The sequence below is a fragment of the Vanellus vanellus genome (assembly GCF_965231255.1).
Source record: "Vanellus vanellus genome assembly, chromosome: 3".
In the NCBI taxonomy this organism is placed as follows: domain Eukaryota; kingdom Metazoa; phylum Chordata; class Aves; order Charadriiformes; family Charadriidae; genus Vanellus; species Vanellus vanellus.
Window position 1 is genome coordinate 123112384 of NC_138907.1, and position 12137 is coordinate 123124520.

Here is a 12137-nt window from a genome sequence, read left to right on the forward strand (position 1 = left end):
CGAGATATTTTTAGTCCCATGTCACTTTTTAGATCAGCCTGGCCATAAATGTTATTTATCAATGTTGATAATCCTCAGATATTTTTACTCAGTTGAGCAGTAGCTGTTTCTTTTCTTCAGATCCAAATCATGTATACAAGTACAAATTTTTTGTGAAGGGTTAAAAGTTTGTAGCAAGTATTGCATCTGCAATGTAACAGAATACAAAAAGTTGTGCATCTTGCATATCATATGAATACCTCAAAGACAATGCTTAAATCAAAGGCTTGATATGCTGGGCTCATAGTCTCTTAATTAGACAACTGCTGTAGAAAAATCATTGTGTGTAATTGCTTACTGTTGAAATCAATTATCTTTTTCATTTATTCTCATATTACAGCAAAAAAATTCTCTGCAAATTAAGTTTGAAAGAGGAATTTTAAGTATGCTTTTCACAGATCATCTGAAAGAGCTCATAAGCATAATACACTGATATTCAGCAGTTTGTTTAAAAGACAAAGATACAGGCAACATTAGTTTCTGATTGCTCTGTTCTTAGTATTAAAAGAATGGAATGGGGAAAAAAGGATTTAAAAAATGGAGATCAGATTTTGAGCCCTGTTCTGTTTAATTCTTAGTCAAACATTGAAGCCAATGGAAGTATCTGGAAATAAAACCACTTTAATTTGCAAGAGGTTATTATGATTTTTATTTCCCTGATAGTTTGTTACCAGGTGATATCATGCACACTTTGTACAGATGCATTTGTGTTGCCAGCAAGAAATTCTTCTTAATTTAAGAAGCTTTTTCTTAACACTTTAATGCTGGATTTAGAGATGAAATAGGGAATAACTCAGAGGAGTGGTTCAAGTGAGCAGTCATGCCTGCACTGGGACATGTTTCCTGTAGTGTTTTGAAGTAGTGAAATGTTTGTCTGCTTATTCCTTTTTTCTTTAGAACATATTTTTGTTTTTAATTTAGAAGTTACACCTGCATTGATATGGGCTTGTACCTGGAGCAATTGTCTTTTAGTGTCTGGTCCACACTGAACATAAGACTATGAAAGAAATTAAAGTTGTAGTGATCTTGTATCCTTATTCATATAACAGTAGCAATGAAAAAGCAAAATTTTTGGCTTTCATAAAATCAGCAGAAAGCTTTCCATTGACTTTGGTAAGACTTAGATTAGCCTGATTTAAGCTGCAGCATCTGGAAAGTGTGGCCCAGGAACATGGGATAAAAGAGAACAAAAGGGTTACAGAGACGTTACAGGAATTGTAGTCCCTTTTATGTTACTTGGACTTTCTGTGCTTTGTTTGCTTTGGTTAAAACTGCCCTTTTTCTTGTTTCTTTTTTTCTGATGTCTGAATTAAAATGTTGAATGCAAAGACTTTGGGTATATTTACAATGGAGACTGCACTGCAGACTGCACTGCAGCTTTGAAACGGTAAGTCTACTTGGAAGTTGTCTGGCTTAGATGCTGGAAACAGTCTGTCCTCAGTGACCCACAGCTCACTGCAGACTCATTTTCACTTAGCTGTCACCAAACTCGGCTGTGGGAGGCCGTGCAGCGCTGCCGCAGCTAGGCTGCTTCCAGTGCTCCAGCCTCGCTAGCTCTGCGCTGCTCCCCGCTCTCTCTCTATGCAGCAGGCTGCAAGTGTAAGCATCCTCCTTGTGAAAGTTTCAGCGCAACTGATATTTTAATAAAGTGGAGAGACCTACTGCTCTTTGCTCACTCCCAGGAGAATTGCAGCCCCCCCCCAAAAAAACAAAAACAAAAACAAAAACAAACTCTTTTTGCTCTTTTTGTCTGCAAAAGGAATTCACTTCAAGGTGGGTGTTTTTGTTGACAGTATGGTCACCGTGAGCATGAAAATGTTTGTGTTGACTTTGATAGGATGATGGGAACATCAAGCTTTAAAGTTGAAAAGGAAGGAGTCTGTTTCTGAGAAGCGAAGGGCATGGAAGTTGAAGTAAAAGAGCAAAAGCAAGCACAGAAATCCTGCCTTCGCCCCTTCTCCTCTTCTCCTTTGTGCACCCCTCCACCCAGCCCTTCTGCAGGTCAACTGGAAGGCACAAGAAGTATTGAAAACTGGAGCCTAGGCTATTGGCCTTTCGGTTTTCTTCTGCTATAGAGCTTCTCATGTACGGCAAAGATTTTTTTGCACAGAACCTTCTGGCTGCGTGAGGGGACTGTTACTTCAGTGGTAGAACAGATATATCAAAGACTTCATATGTGTGGTGCTTGATGAGACTTATTAAAATGAGCTATTAGTCCTGTAGAAGTTCTCTAATGTCAGCAAGAATTGTGGTTTAGGTTTTAGGATATGCCTGCAGCATGGCTCACTTTATTTCTATTTAGGGTTAGAACTGCAATGATGTTTTGGAGAAGGATGCCGGCTGTACTGAGCCATCGTTGTCCCGCTTGCAGCATGTGGGTTGGATGCACCTGGGAGGCTGACTGCAGCCAGCAGGCTGCAGAGAGGGATGGACAGGAGCTGCCCTGTTTGCCAGGCCTGCAGTGGAAGACTTTGGTATGTGTTTGGGTTGTAGAGCAGGAGCTCTTGCAGCAGGTGGCAATGGTGGCTCCTCAAGTTGTCGCTCCTCCAGAGCAATGGCCCATCAGTGCTGGGGTGTTCTTACAGAGAGGCAAAGGCTGCTACTGGGCACAGGGCTTGGAGCAGAGTGAGCTGCTTAGCTTATTGCTGCTTTTCCACCTATGCAAGTGACCTTATTCTGTAGGCATTATGCTCTTAGCATCTGGCAGACAAGCTCGGAAATACTCTTTTTTCCATTTGGCCTCTGAAACAGGAGAGCGATTACTTAGGCAAAGCTTTTTAGTTTCAGCATTTGGAGTGGCTCATCCTTTCAACAGAGGCTCGTATGGATGCCCTGAAACTGGCAGCTGGCCCACAGACTGACACCGTTGGTTTACCATCCATGAACCCATCCAACAGGCCTTTCGGTTTTGATCAGCTGCTGTTTTGAATTGTCTTTTATAATCCAAAAACTGGGTCAGGCTAATCAACATGCTACTAACTGTACAGCACCTGTACATCAGGAACTAGTAAAGTTGAGAAGGCAACCATAAAAGTCACAAAGTGCAGTTCTGCTTTGAAGTTCACCTGGATAATTAAATTTCTTCTTTCAGTGCCTCTACATGATAATTTTATGTAATGATGTTTGTTACATAAGCAATTAGCTAATGAATATCTTGTTTATTTCTAATAGAGAAATTCCAGACATTACTGAAACAGTGGAAGAGAATTTAAACTGGTACTTCTTCCTCTAGGCAAGGTATTCTTATATTATTAATTCTTTATGTTCTCTCTTCAATTATGTTCACATGCACAATTCCGCTAGGCAACAAGGTATGATTGGGACCATGAGGCACTACTGTAGCAGAGAAGAAATACTAATGATCCAGATCGATTGAATTTGTATCTGAAGACAGTAATGTAATGTGGGTAGGAACATTATCTTAATACAGGGAAAAAACAATGTGGACATGAGCCAGGCAGCAAAGGGAAATAGTAGAAAGAGTTTCATTGTTTTGACTGCATTGCTTTGTGGGATTAATCCTCACTGGAGCAGGATCTCTCTCAATCTGTAAACTCATTCAGTTCAAATGCTCCAGTGAGCACACTGCTAATACCAGTTCTTTAGGATGGATGGTTTGGAGATCAGTGATTGCCCTGCAGTTGCCCTTGAGAGGTTTAGCAGTCTGACATGTCTCAACTGAGGTCTTGAGGGTGAAAGCATACTGGGTTCTTGTGTTTTTTTCCCTCCCCGCTTCAATTCTCCATTTTAAAAGTGTTTCATTCACAGAGATGTTCTGAGGTTTGAAGTTTAAGTGCTCTAAGATTAGAATCGAGTGAAGAAAGCTGTAGAAAAACATGCTCCTCTGGATACTGCCAGCTGTCCAATGGCAGAAATCATGACTTGGGAGAGTTTCAGGGTTTCTTTTTTCAAATTCTTCTCCTGAGCCCGTAAGCTTGATTTGTGGGAAGGGACTGGGTAAGTCATAAGGCTGCCCAGACTGGGTCTATAAGGAGGAAACCAAACAACAGCATGATTACCAAAAATGCCCTGGTGGCTTGAAAGGACTGCTTTTGTAATTTCATCTGTTACTATTTAGAATCACAGAATCATAGAATAGTTCGGGTTCATAAAGGTCCAACCTCCAACCTTCCAACCTCCCCTACCGTAAGCAGGGACATCTTCAACTGGATCAGGTTGCTCAGAGTGCTGTCCAACCTGACCTTGAATGTTTCTAAGGATGGGGCAGCCACCACCTCTCTGGGCAACCTGGGCCAGTGTTTCATCACCCTCATTGTAAAAAATTTCTTCTATATATCTAGTCTAAATCTTCCCTCTTTTAATTTAAAGCCATTACTCCTTGTCCTGTTGTAACAGGCCCTGCTAAAACATTTGTCCCCGTCTTTCCTGTAGGCCCCTTTTAAGTACTGAAAGGCTTCAATAAGGTTTCCCTGGAGCCTTGTCTTCTCCAGGCTGAACAACCCCAGCTCCCTCAGCCTGTCCTCATAGGAGAGGTGCTCCAGCCCTCGGATCATCTTCATGGCCCTTCCCTGGACCCGCTTAAGCTCAAATTGCTCACTTGTCACCCAGTGCTACTGCAGACCCAGGTACTGCCAGTAACCTGTGTTACAGAAATAGTTTAGGCTTTGCCTTTGTTATTCTAACAGCCCCCATGTGACGGCAATTGAACCCTTAAGACTTCTAAGGGTTGTGATATGCCCTTTAGGCTTACCTTCAATTATTTCTATTTGCTTTTTGCTTGACTCGGAGGAAGTCCGGCTTTTGCACTGGAGGTCAGTGGCAGCTGCAGGTGCTTATGCACCTGTGAGTATGTCATGCTTTCTGCTTATCATTCTGCACTCTTTTATATTAACAGAGTGAACAGCAGAACAAGTCAGAGGTTTTTGTATTCTTTTTGATCCTCCTTTCTGTTGGAACTCACGCAAAGTTATTTCCTTTTCATAAGGATAATTATACAATGAGCAATTTGTGGTCAAAAGAAAATAAATAACAGCTAGAATGTGTTGCTAGATGGTGCAGTATTAATCCAAGGCAGGGAATAAGGTAAGATGGACCTTGCAATTATACTGATAAATGGCCCAGCATATGTGAGGAACAATTAAGAGATGGTGATTTTCTTTAGCAGATTTGAAGAATTAACCAATACAGCTATAGATTGACGTCCTTTTAATACAGATGCGAGATACTGGTTTTTCATTAAATAATGACTTTGGTTAGAATTCCCAGAAGAACCTAGAGAGATGAAGTACCCAAATTCTTTTTCTCCAAAAGAAGTTTTTCAAGGGTACGTTGTTTTCAAGTCTATAGTGATCTAGTCTCATTTTTCTCTAGAGGTACTGTATATGAGCACTGTTTTGTCTCAAGCTTTACTGATACCTTTTGCTGCTTCTTAGCATGATCTAAACTTTGTTACTGAGAGAAGTTGCAGGTTTTGAGGCAGAAGTCTGCACCAACTTTTTTTTTTTGCACATAGAATAACGGATATGCTTTATGGTTGGACGATTCTTTAATATTTTCTAGGGGTGATTCTACCAAAGAGGTTAAACAATCTACTTAGTTTTGATAGTTCATGTGCCAAACAGCATATTTGCTTTGGAAGATATTATCTAATCATATGCTAGAATGCAAACAACCATGACCGTATGGTCTCGAGCAGTGAATTCTTCCTTGGCAAAGAGATGCTGAACGAGAGTGCCACAGTTTATCGAACACTTGGCCAACACACAAGCTGCCAAGGGCCAGAAACTGGCCTAGCTAAGCCTCCAGTCAGTGCTTGGTAGCTGCAGGATTTTGTTTTTGCCATCCATGTATTTATAGTGGTGCCAGGACTGTGTGCATGTGCTTTTCCGGAAAATTTCTCCCATTCATATGGCTAAGTGTCAATAAGCATCTTCACCTTCTAAATGCCAACAGAATTAAAATTTTTCCCATGGGAGACTTCTGAGACTGTACTGTCTAACCTTGCTTGAAGTAACTGTATTTATTGACTTCCCAGTGTTGAGTCTTGACTCTTTGGTTTGGTGTAGATCATACAGATGAGCCTCAACTGCTGCTGGCTTGAGGCATGACAGCTTAGCTGCCCTCTGCACTAACTGCAGTACAGGATATTAGACATTTAATTTTTTTCTGGGGAAATAGGAAACTTCTCCCCCCTTTTTTTGCCTCCTTCACAATGCTTCCAAGATGTACAAGCGGCCAGCACGTTTGGCTCCAGTCCATGCTTTCCTTCTAGAGTTCAGGCTGATTTCTGCTTTGTCCATGTTAATTCCCGAAAGCACAATCGCCTTCTCACAACATCAGTGTTCCTGTGATGCATTTAGCTGCCCCTGTTTGGAGTTTGTTGGTGCTGAATCAAGGTTGCAAGCAGCTCTGATGGAGTGAACAGCCCCGCTGTCCATGCAGGGTGTCCGCACAGCAAACTGCGCAATAGGAAGGCAGATAGATGGGTCCATGCGGAGCTGGGTGCTGCAGTGGCTGTGGGCTGCTACTTACATCTCCGTGGCAGTGTGTGTTTCTCTTCTGCACTCCTGGAGTTGCTGAACAACTTCAAAGTGATGCTATAGATAAAAGATTTCCAAGTATTCTCATTTGCAGATGGAAAACTAAGGAACCAGGAAATAAGTTTTCCAATTAGGAAACTGGATTGGAATGTACCAGATCTGGTGTAATTAAAAATCCTTTTTTTTTAATAATCTGGTTTTGTAGGTGTTCAATTTCAAATGCTGTTTGAGCTCTATATGCTTTCCAGGGAGCAAGGAACTTTGCTTAGTTACTGGTTAGTTTTTGTTTGTTCGTTTTTAATTAGCTCAAACTTCCTACCTTTCAGAATCTGCCTGAGATTCTGGCAGCATCTGGACAGAGATATGGACTTTATCTTGCAGGATGGCTTCATATTTAGCAGGAGAAATGTACTGCAGCATGGAAGAGCCTCCAGTTTTGCAGCACCAGATAGTCCTATCTGTTGAAATAACAGTCACTGATCTGAGAAACACAATAAACCTATTGTGCTCAGCGCAGTATCAGCAGGCAGCTGTACACTGTAATTTCTTCAGCTCAATTTGTCACTTGTGGAAGTATCTGTCTGCTTCAGATGTTGCAGTGAGTAATCTTGATACGTTGGCCATAAAGGGTGGAGGCATTCAAACAGCTGAATCATGCAACATGAGTTCTGCTGTGTGTACCCATGTCACGGCCAGAGGAGCGGTAGCCTTGCAGAAATCTCATTTGACCTTTTATTCATGCAGGTCAGATGTGCTGGTGTGCAGGCAGATGAACAAATTATGGTAAAAGAACTGCTAATCCTCTCAAGAAATGAAGTTCCATTTATGGAGGAAATAAGATTGTTTCATTTGCGGTATAAGTCTTACTCCAAGTTTACCAGCCTCAAGTTTCATCAACCTTTGCTGCATATTCTATTGCCTGATGGCAAGCTTCCTTCAGTTTTGGATCCTTTTCCATGTTTCTGAGAGAAAAACAATAACTAAACCAACAAGAATACAAACTCTTTCCTTGATTAAATAATTAAACTATACTGGGAAATTTAACTACCACTTGTCTGTAGCTGTTGGTTTGGTGTGGGTCCATTTGTTTGGCGGGGGTGGTGGTGGTGTTTGGGGGGAGTAGTAGTATTGTATTTGCTAGTGCTGATCAAAAAAACCCACCCCAAAACAACCCACCATCAGAAATGGCCTTTATGCCTTTCTCCTTGAAAGAGGAACATGTATTTAAGACAAGCAAGTATCTTTAAGGAGCAGGTCATAGTTGGAAGTTCTCTGGACTGTGGTTTAACCGGAGGGAGGAGGAAAGTTGGTTATTCAAAAGGGTGGCTGGAATGAGGAAGGGGAGTGCAGGCTTTCAGAGGAGGGAAGTCCTCTTTTTTCTTCCCCATGAGAAGTGCCTTTGTGGTGCAAGACCAAGAACGGAGAAAACTCTTGTGGAAGCTGGGGCAGGGAGGTAGGTCACGGCAGGTCTTCTGATTGAGTGGGTGACAGAGGCAGAGAAGTTTAAAGTGGAGGGAGAGTTGATGAAAAATGAATAATCAATAGAAGACCAAGGTGAGAACAGAGGACCTTGACTTCTCATGGTGTAGTGGAATGATTTAGGGACTTTAGACCAGAAGCTGACACAAGATGCCAGATAAAACCAGGTGATGGTTGAAAAAAGAAGGAATTTTTGACAAAGCTTTCACCAAGGTGTTAGGATTGTTGAAACCTTAGGTAAATTAATCTTGAAAGTTCATTTGCTTTTCAGAAAGCATATTCCAGAGGCTTCCATTCCACCTCCAGGTAACAAAATCCCTTTGTGAACTGTTACTCTGGGCTGCTGCCACTCTTCTTTCAACTCTCTCCTCAAAACGTTTTGCTGTTAAATGTCTTACAAGGAAATAAGTGATTGAATGTGGCTAGACTAAGCTACATGTGCCTGCATGGGACAGAATATGTTTTGTAAACCCTACCAAAAAAAAAATCTATTCTTTTTTAATGTATCTTATTCCTACCTTCTCTGTCTTCCTTTCTGCTTCATCCTTCTGGAATGCAAGAAGGAATTGTCTGTTTTCCCTTGTTTTTGTCCAGTGTGGTAGATGATACTAGAAATAAATAACAATACTTTCTAAATTGTTGAAAGTATCCAAACAGTAAGTGATACAGTAAGACATCATATATCAAATTATGAGAATGTTCTTGGCACACTTCTTTCAGCAAATGGAGTTAGTTAATTTGTATTTGATTTTCGATTTTGATCTTAACAATTGAGGAAGAAATTAATAATGGCAAGTACTTCGGATAAAAATTATTTTGAAGTAAGCTTTTGAAATAATGAAAGTCTGAGATGAGACAAACAAGGAAAATTATTTTTTTAAAAAAGTCATTTTCAGCAGCCTTATGGAGCTGGTAAATAGCGTCCCCTAAGAAGATTATCTGAGAGACTGAGAAGTGCATGAGAATTAGCAGTTAAGGAGGCACTTTTGAATGCATAATGGAGATTATCTGTCCTGATGCAAAGGACAGATGGGATGTACATTAAGAGACTGTTATGGCTAGATCAGATACTCCTTTTGCTTTACAGCAGTTTAAGGATTTATATATAAAGTGAAAACAAAGTGGGCAAAATCACAAAATGAGTTTCAATTAGCGGAGAGTTTAAACAAGAATAAGGAAAGTCTTGTGATTCTTAAAAAGTTAGCAGAAAACAATGTGCAAATCCATTAACAGCAAAGTACATACGTAACGAACAATCAGGGGAAGGTTATGGTATGACTGATTTCATGTGTGGTAAATAAAATGCTTGACAGATAATCAGCTAAATTAATATAAAAAAACCAAGCCTAGTAGTGACCAGAGCAGACAAAAACTGCTAAAAACACAGAGGGAAGACAGTTATTCAAGTGTACAGGAGCTGATAAAAATCCACCAATGAATGCTTTAGGATGTAGTTGAAATAATCTAATTTGAAATTATCCTTGAGAATTCATAGGTTACAGAGAGATTGCTGAGGATAGGAGAAGGAAAGAAATAGCATTTGTGTTTAAAAGCTGGAGGGGGAGAAAGGTCTGTGTAATTAGAGATATTTTTATCTAATTTGAATTTGGGAAATAAGTTTGTAAGTACTTTGGAAGTAATTAGGCCTGGGTAGTCTAGAGCAAATCATGTCAAATCAATATGCCTTCCGTGTTTGACAGGCCAATTGGATAAGTGGGATAAAGGAGATATTGAAGGTAGATATTTTGACTAAAGCTTTCATGCTGTTCAAGTCATTTTTGTAAGTAATCTACAGTCTAAACATAACTTCCGTAAGGTGAGCGCATAGTTGTTTAAAAAATGTCTAAACCAGAAGGTGTTTATTCTCAAATGGTGAAGGCATTTAAGTAGATAAGCTCACATGTGTCTTCCTGGAACCAGGTTGGGATTAATGACAGTAGTCAACAGAGAAAAACCTTAAAAAAAATGTGGATGACACCATGCTGGTGGGGCAGCATCAAAATTCTGAACAAACTTTAATTGAGCAACAGGAGTGCAAAGGATTACGCCTGAAAAGAAATAAAAATCACAGCTGTATATAGAAATTCATGTGTCTAAGCAGTTGTGTGCTGCAAATCTTTTAAGTTCTGGTGAATTGCAATGAAGAATAGTCAGCAGTATCTCACTTTTGTAATCAAAACAAATGTAGAACTACAGAATTGTTTGGGTTGGAAGGGACCTTAAAGATCATCCAGTTCCGACCCCCCTGCCATGGGCAGGGACACCTCCCACTAGACCAGGTTGCTCAAAGCCCCATCCAGCCTGGCCTTGAACACCTCCAGGGATGGGGCATCCACAGCTTCTCTGGGCTACCTGTTCCAGTGTCTCACCACACTCAGAGTAAGGAATTTCTTCCTTAGGTCCAATCTAGATCTACCCTTGTTCAGCTTAAAATGGTTGTCCTGTCACTAGAGGCCCTGGCAAAAAGCCTGTCCCCACTGAAAGGCCACAATAATGTCTCCCTGGAGCCTTCTCTTCTTCAGGCTGAACAACCCCAACTGTCTCAGCCTGTCCTCATAGGAGAGGTGCTCCAGCCCCCTCATCATTTTTGTGGCCTCCTCTGGACCCATCCCAACAGGTCCGTGTCCTTCTTATGTTGGGTGCCCCAGAGCTGGACACAGTACTCCAGGTGTGGTCTCACCAGAGTGGAGTAGAGGAGCAGAATCCCCTCCCTCGACGCGCTGGCCACGCTGCTGGACATGCAGCCCAGGGTACGATTCCCTGCGTGTAATTTCTGGACGTATGGAAGACAGTGCAGATCACTTGTTCTCTCTCTTTGGTACGTTGATGCTGGGCTACTAGGGCTAGTTTTCAGTGTGCTCTGTGCTCTAAAGCAAATGCAGACAACCAGAGAGAATGTGGCACAGCTGCAAGAATGTTAGAAGCTGAGCGCTAACCGGGATGGCAGCCCTTCCAACGGCGCTGTTACTGCTCTTACGCTCGTCTGTTATAGCTAGTTGTTGGGGGGAGGTGGTTATTCTGCTTCTTGAGGTTGTTACGGAGCCTGGCATTGTGAATAAAAGTCTAGTCCTGCCTGGTGCTTGGGTAGTGGTTTGCAAGAGGCAGGTACTTTCTGACTCTGTTGTCAAGCTGACTGAAAGCTCTCAAATTGTGGGTAGCATTGTGGTGTTCTTGGGCACGTTAATTCTGTTGAGTTTACTATTTTGGGTTCTGTGCTAATGTAGCCACTGGTCAGCTTAAGTAAGCTCGCTGTTGCAGGTACGCCGTTTGTGTCTTCAGGCTGGTTAGACTTTTCAGATGCACATTTTTTGTCTAAAAGTGAGATTTCATGTTGCTCTCTTGTTTGCAGATCCTAAGTAAAATACCTAGTGTGAAAGGTAGTACCTTTATCTTTAGAAACAGCTGATTATATTAGAGGAATTCCAGGACTTTGTGACCAGCCAAGTTTTCTGCAGACTACTGCTAGTCCTTGAACCGTAATCTGAGAATTGTTGAACTAAAAAAAATTATTAATCACAACAGCTGGGAGCAAAGCCAAATGCTGGCCCATAACAGTAATAAATATGCAGCTTATGTTAGACAGAAGTAAATTATTGGCATACTTAAAAGTTTTAGAGGTTTGGCAAGTTGATGCATTTTTGTCTGAATTTTTAAAATAAATGAATAAAGAGAAAAGATATTTAGGTATCTACTTCTTGCTTTTGTAGCAGGTAACTGGACTGAAACTGTTGAAAAACTGTAGCGATTTAAGCTACCTGCACACAATATTAACTCCCAAAGCGGTCGTACTTCTTGGGGTAGGGGAGGGAGCTTGGTGTCACTAAGTAATGTTGAATGAAAAGATTTGCTTGGCTTACAGTAGCAGTCCTGAAACGGGAGAGTACCCAATGCATACTGCATCCTAGAAAACAATACAGAGTATTATTGAATGCCATTGGCTCAGTGTTTGCTAGAATTTCTGCTTAAGCTTTAACTATTTTTTATAGTTTTATAGTTTATATAGTTTTATAGTGAAACAGAAGCAGAGCAGATGGACTTTAAGAAAAGGTTTAAATTGTCTTGGATAAGGAGAATTTACTTTGGGAATAAGTATTTGGTATACGTATGGTAAAATGATAA

General features: G+C 40.9%; 1 protein-coding gene across 2 annotated transcripts in view; it reads left to right on the forward strand.

Annotated features, from left to right (window-relative positions):
- The window catches only part of RCAN2 (regulator of calcineurin 2), a gene marked incomplete at both ends in the record, with an annotated part of 80981 nt that overhangs the window by 44861 nt on the left and 23983 nt on the right, over positions 1-12137 (forward strand). The window lies entirely within an intron of this gene.